Source organism: Cynoglossus semilaevis, chromosome 5 (genome assembly GCF_000523025.1).
Source record: "Cynoglossus semilaevis isolate Cse_v1.0 chromosome 5, Cse_v1.0, whole genome shotgun sequence".
In the NCBI taxonomy this organism is placed as follows: domain Eukaryota; kingdom Metazoa; phylum Chordata; class Actinopteri; order Pleuronectiformes; family Cynoglossidae; genus Cynoglossus; species Cynoglossus semilaevis.
Genome location: NC_024311.1, coordinates 17,566,763 through 17,573,245, shown reverse-complemented (window position 1 = coordinate 17,573,245; position 6,483 = coordinate 17,566,763).

Below are 6,483 nucleotides of genomic sequence, written 5' to 3'. Positions count from 1 at the left end.
TGTTTTTTTAAGATCTTGCTTTCTTTAAATGTTTCCAAGGCAACTGCTCTGATCCCGACAGGCACTCTTTAGTGATTTCACCACAGTGACTGACAATGTAATGACTCATCAACAATAATGATCGTTATCTACCGTATGCAGAGTCGGTGAAGTCGTCCACAGGCTGAAATCATTATGGACAGATATGGTCTGCGTGGGAAAAACAAAAATGAGGAATTATTAAAACTGTAAATTGTAAAAAGTTATTTTCATTCAAATGTGAAATTGCAGAACTTTTTTTATTATATATTTTTTTACTGGAAATATTTGAAGTATTTTCATTCAAATGTGAAATTTCAGAACTTTTTTTATTATATTTTTTTACTGGAAATATTTGAAGTTTTGTATTTGATAGGTCATCCCTGTAAGACAAATGTCCCAGTGATGTTTGAGTCTCATAAACTCAGGAGAAGTTTCTTCTTCGTGCAGCGGCTCATCGTTCAGTAGGACGGTGGATCCAAAAACACCTTGAAGACAGAATAAACTTGTGTTCAGATCATTACTTTAAAAAAAAAACATTCTCAGGGTCAGGAGGTTAATCAGAAAAGGAAACCAAAGGAGACGGGAAATAAATCGCTGCTGGAGATGAATGTGCTATAAAATAATCTACAGGCATATAATCCCGATTAGCGGGTATCAACAAGTCCTGGGATTAGCAGTGTAAAGCCCTCTAATGTATCTTTTAATGGCCGTGGTCCACGTTCTCTCTTAATCTAACCCATGGTTTGAGGCGGAACTAAAATAAATACTGTGTTGTTGTGTTTGAATGAAAAAGGTCAGTAAAGTAAAAGCAGAAACTCTTCACTGACCTGCGTTGACCATCAGGTTATATTTACACCAGTTGAAATAACGTTCACTGGACAGTAACAGTATTTCAGCTCCAGGGACAAAGATTACAACCAGAATTTCAGGTCATTACACCAACAACATCTTATTTTCCAAATTTAATTAAAAATAGTTTGTGTGAATTCTATTAAATTAAAAAAAATTAAAAATAGTTTGTGTGAATTCTATAATCAATTGTCACTTCATAGTAAAAAAGCATTTATTCTGCAGCAGTTACAATTATGTAAATCTAAACAACCTGTGTAGACTTCAAATATTAAACTACAACAATGACCAAAAACCTTCTTAAATCCTTGACCTGTTTTGTCAATGTTACTGTTCAGTGAAAAAAAAATGCAGCTTTTTCTGTCAGTTGTTGGAAGAAGCTGATCCCCGGGGGAGTCAGAGAGAAAAACAGAGAGAGAGGAGGGAGGGAGGGGAGATAGAGACGACGAGAGGAAGAGAAAATCTGTGTTTGTTGAATTATTGATGGACATCATCTTCTGCTACAGTATGTGGTCTCGGTGCTGCACGCAGCAGTGGGTTGAGTCATTCCTCGACTCTACGAGGCTGCGCACCGAACATTTACGCTCCTCACCCCAGTCCTCACCCGTCCTCACCCTCACTCTACTGTACAAACATGCACAAAAACTGTTCGCTGACACTGGGCCCTTCGTCCTAACACCAGCCTAAATCCATCACCATCTCATCCACCACCACGGTCACCTCGGCCTCGGCCTCGGCCTCACTGTCTGCTGCACAGCATCGTCCACAATCAATACAGTAAGTTTATGAGTGGGGGCTTTTAGGGTAGGCTAAGCTCTCTGTCTGGTAGAGAGTGAAAAAGAAGACCATTAGTGCGTGATGCCGTGTGCAACTCCTTCCTTTTGTCAGTCACACTCTGAGATCCAAACTAAAAGCTCTGGGCTTTTAGGAACTGCTGAATTCAAATCTCCTGAATCAGAGGAAACATAAACACTCTGGTTTTTTGTTTTTGTTTTTTTCTGTGTGGATTTGACATTAGCAGATTTCAATAGCACACTCACTGAAAGGCTATAAACTTGTTTGTGTTTGAATGTGTCAAACTCGAGGCCCACGGTCCCAATGCATCCCACCACGTCATCTCGTGTGGCCCGTGGGAGATGCTTGTGTTAAACTAAAGTCTATGCTTCAGAGTGTACCGTATATTGACCGTATAAAGACCATAAACTACAACTACAACAATGTATTTCATGGTGATGACACAGTACACAGATAAACAGTAGTTGAGCTGAGATATCTGTGTTTGTTGTCTGACTTTTTTTTTACTTGAAAGGTTTGATTTCATGTGAGTTTCTTAACCTGATGAATTAAAATGTTTTTTAATCACACAGAAAATTGTACAACATTTGTAACATCAATAAATAATAATTAACTGCAGAATTAATTAAAATGAGTTTAACCCAGCTGAGGCTAACTTTCTGACAGGCAGTGAAACTCTACAAATACTATGAGTGTCTCAGCTTTTTTTTTTGTGCTGCTACAAATACACAGTACTATGGCTGTGCTAAACTAAGGATCTGTGGCATCTGCCGGGTCAAAGCTTAACTCTAATCCTCTCACATCAAGATAAAGTCCAGAGACCTGGAGGAGACGAAGACGGAAGTTTTATCCAAGTTATAGTTGAATTAGGCTGGTGTTTATTAAACATCCAGCTGTTGGTTCCACTTCCTCTTTGACTGATAAGAAAAAGAGCAGGATGGGATTATAGAGCTCTTAAAAAAGTCAATTTTTAGTCATTCTTTTTTTTTTAACTCTAACAGATACATCTGTAACTTTTCATGTCACGTTAATCTCTTACATTTTTTGCGAGGCTCCTCATTTACTAACAGATGTTTTCCCACGTGCACTAATGCAGACAAACGTACACACAGAAGCAGCCTGGGGGGGGGAGGAGGTCTCGGCTTTTGTCACTTTGACTCTTGCAGCTCGAGAGCAGCCAACAGATTGCTCTTTTGAGAAAATCCCCTTTAAAAGGCTTCTGGGTTGGATTTATGCGGGAGGCAGAGGATGGCGCGGAGCTAAGCCTGTGCATATTTAGAGGCCGTTCCATCACAGGTGACGGTCAGTCCTCCTTCTACTGGAGACTGAAGTGTCCTGTTGTGTCCAGACTTTGACGTACGTCTGTGTCAGAGAGAGACCTAAGAGTAACTTCTCTCTTTCATCATTTCTAATTTCATAACTTTCATCTGGACAATAATTAAAGAAAATAAACACTCAGCATCCCATTCTTACAATATGATTTTCTTTTGCTTAATTCTAACTTTAAACTCTTCAACAGATGTAACGTGCTAATGCACATGGAAACTCAAGCCCAGCAGCAGGTTTTATTTGTTTCATAAGCACTTAGCGTTCATGATTTAATTGCGTTTATTACCAAACTTGATGAGAAGGGACAAATAACAAAGCTTGTCTCAAATGCCGCTGCCAGACTCTAAAAGCTCTTTGAGGCCGAGAGCGGTTTGGTACGGTGACATTTAGATAAGTTACAGCAGACGGTTTACATGCTGTTACGTTTGTTGGCTCTTTGTCGGTCAGTTGCTCATCTCGCTGTAATGAAGAGCGGGAGAGAGAGAGAGATTTCTGGAAATGGAAAGGGCTTCAGTCCCTGACTCAGCCTTTAAGCTGCTTTACAGGATTGTTGTTTATTTTTGCCTCTCACTCCATTTTAAGCAGACGGCTCATAGCATAGCAGAACAGAAGAGGGCAGAGTGGCTGGACTTTCTCTGTGCAGATGCAGACAGAGGAGAGGGGAGAGCTGTTCTGTCTTCACTCTGTAATCCTCACTATAAGGTGACCAGTAACATCAGAGACCGTCACCACCGAGGTCCTGCTGCTCTCTGCTGGGGATCTGTCGCCACAAATGAGCAGCTGAAAACATGTTACTGCATCCAGACTTTGTTTTAACCAAATTGAATAAACGTATAATTTACTGCAGGGCATTCCAAAAAAAAAAAAAGATTGAACTTTACAACAAAATTGTTGTGGTATTTCTGTTAACTCTATGAATCTTTCACACATTCATGAACTTATTGTACAGGCTATCTGCTTTTAATTATAATAATTATTAATATAGACTAGAAGGGGTTATAAACATTTAATAAAAATGCTACTAATAAAAAGTTCCTTTAGAAAACAATATGTTTAAAAACGTGAAAGGCGTTGATGACTGAAAAAAAGAAAAATGTATATAAAAATTAAATATAATAATAAAATATATAAGTTATAATTTACACAAGACTGTAGTATTGTTTTTTATTGACGCCCACAAGTAGGCGGTGTGGTTTGTATTTGTAGTTCTGCAATAATCCAAGAGGTGGCGGTGTTATTCAAAAAAGAAAAATAGGCTTTTTCCGAACGGTCACGAACCGCACCGGAGAAAGCCGAAAATAACCCCGGAAGCTACCTCGTCAACTCGTCGCTGTCTGAGCGATGTGCTGCTGTCGCGGCTGCAGCACAAACGGGCTGTCCGAGCCGTGGCTTCCGTTAAAAACCGGACCTTGTGTTGTGTGACTGAGGCGACCGTAACAGAAAATGACGAACATTAAGGTACGTTCTTTATTATGTCATTCGACAGACTCGTTTGTATTTATCCGTCGCTAATATTCAGTCATAGCACGCTAGCCTGGCTGCTAGTGGCTAGTTAGCAAGCAAGATCCATCATCGTTATGTGTGCCTGAGTTTGTGTATATGTATGTATGTGTGTGTGTGTGAGAGAGAGAGAGAGACCGACCGTCGGTCCATCTGGCCGTCTCTCCCTCGGTCCGTGCTTACCTACAGTCACGACCTTTACGGCTATCGTTGCAGCGGGGAGGGAACCCCCCCTCCCCCGGGTCGCTGTTATCATCCTGCCGTGTTCGTGTCCAATCAAAGAACCGGCTTCACATATGGACAGATGGGAAATTCTAAATGAGAGGGCGGTGACGATTTATGGGCTCATTGTGAGAAAGGATTCTAATCTCGGCCGCCTCACTAACGTGCGTGCATGTGTGCGCGTGCATGTGTTTGAACGCCTGGGTTCAAGGTTAGAGTAGATTATTGTTGTATTTCCTCCTGTTTATTAATACGGTCCCACATGTAGCATAGCATTTCATGCTCTTCGGGCTAACACGGCATCAACTTTCACAATAGAATCTGAATCATCACATCAACCACATCTGTCACTTTCATTGAGAAAAAATGACACCAAAAACACCAGAAAAATAAAAATAAAATGAATAACAAGAAAAAACTGACTGCTACTATAAAACTGACAATAAGTTAAATGTAAAACTAACTTTTGAACATTGCAATCAGATGTGTCATCAGTTCAGGAAGTGTGTGTGTAGTCTGTTTCCTCTGGTTGTATGTGTTGTGTGTGGTATTACAACAGTAAAAAAAAAAAAAAAAAAAATTTTTATTGACGCCCACAAGTAGGCGGTGTGGTTTGTATTTGTAGTTCTGCAATAATCCAAGAGGTGGCGGTGTTATTCAAAAAAGAAAAATAGGCTTTTTCCGAACGGTCACGAACCGCACCGGAGAAAGCCGAAAATAACCCCGGAAGCTACCTCGTCAACTCGTCGCTGTCTGAGCGATGTGCTGCTGTCGCGGCTGCAGCACAAACGGGCTGTCCGAGCCGTGGCTTCCGTTAAAAACCGGACCTTGTGATGTGTGACTGAGACGACCGTAACAGAAAATGACGAACATTAAGGTACGTTCTTTATTATGTCATTCGACAGACTCGTTTGTATTTATCCGTCGCTAATATTCAGTCATAGCACGCTAGCCTGGCTGCTAGTGGCTAGTTAGCAAGCAAGATCCATCATCGTTATGTGTGCCTGAGTTTGTGTATATGTATGTATGTGTGTGTGTGTGAGAGAGAGAGAGAGACCGACCGTCGGTCCATCTGGCCGTCTCTCCCTCGGTCCGTGCTTACCTACAGTCACGACCTTTACGGCTATCGTTGCAGCGGGGAGGGAACCCCCCCTCCCCCGGGTCGCTGTTATCATCCTGCCGTGTTCGTGTCCAATCAAAGAACCGGCTTCACATATGGACAGATGGGAAATTCTAAATGAGAGGGCGGTGACGATTTATGGGCTCATTGTGAGAAAGGATTCTAATCTCGGCCGCCTCACTAACGTGCGTGCATGTGTGCGCGTGCATGTGTTTGAACGCCTGGGTTCAAGGTTAGAGTAGATTATTGTTGTATTTCCTCCTGTTTATTAATACGGTCCCACATGTAGCATAGCATTTCATGCTCTTCGGGCTAACACGGCATCAACTTTCACAATAGAATCTGAATCATCACATCAACCACATCTGTCACTTTCATTGAGAAAAAATGACACCAAAAACACCAGAAAAATAAAAATAAAATGAATAACAAGAAAAAACTGACTGCTACTATAAAACTGACAATAAGTTAAATGTAAAACTAACTTTTGAACATTGCAATCAGATGTGTCATCAGTTCAGGAAGTGTGTGTGTAGTCTGTTTCCTCTGGTTGTATGTGTTGTGTGTGGTATTACAACAGTAAAAAAAAAAAAAAAAAAAACCCTGCCCTCTCTTGTAGGGGATGACTTAGATGTCGGGGGGCACAT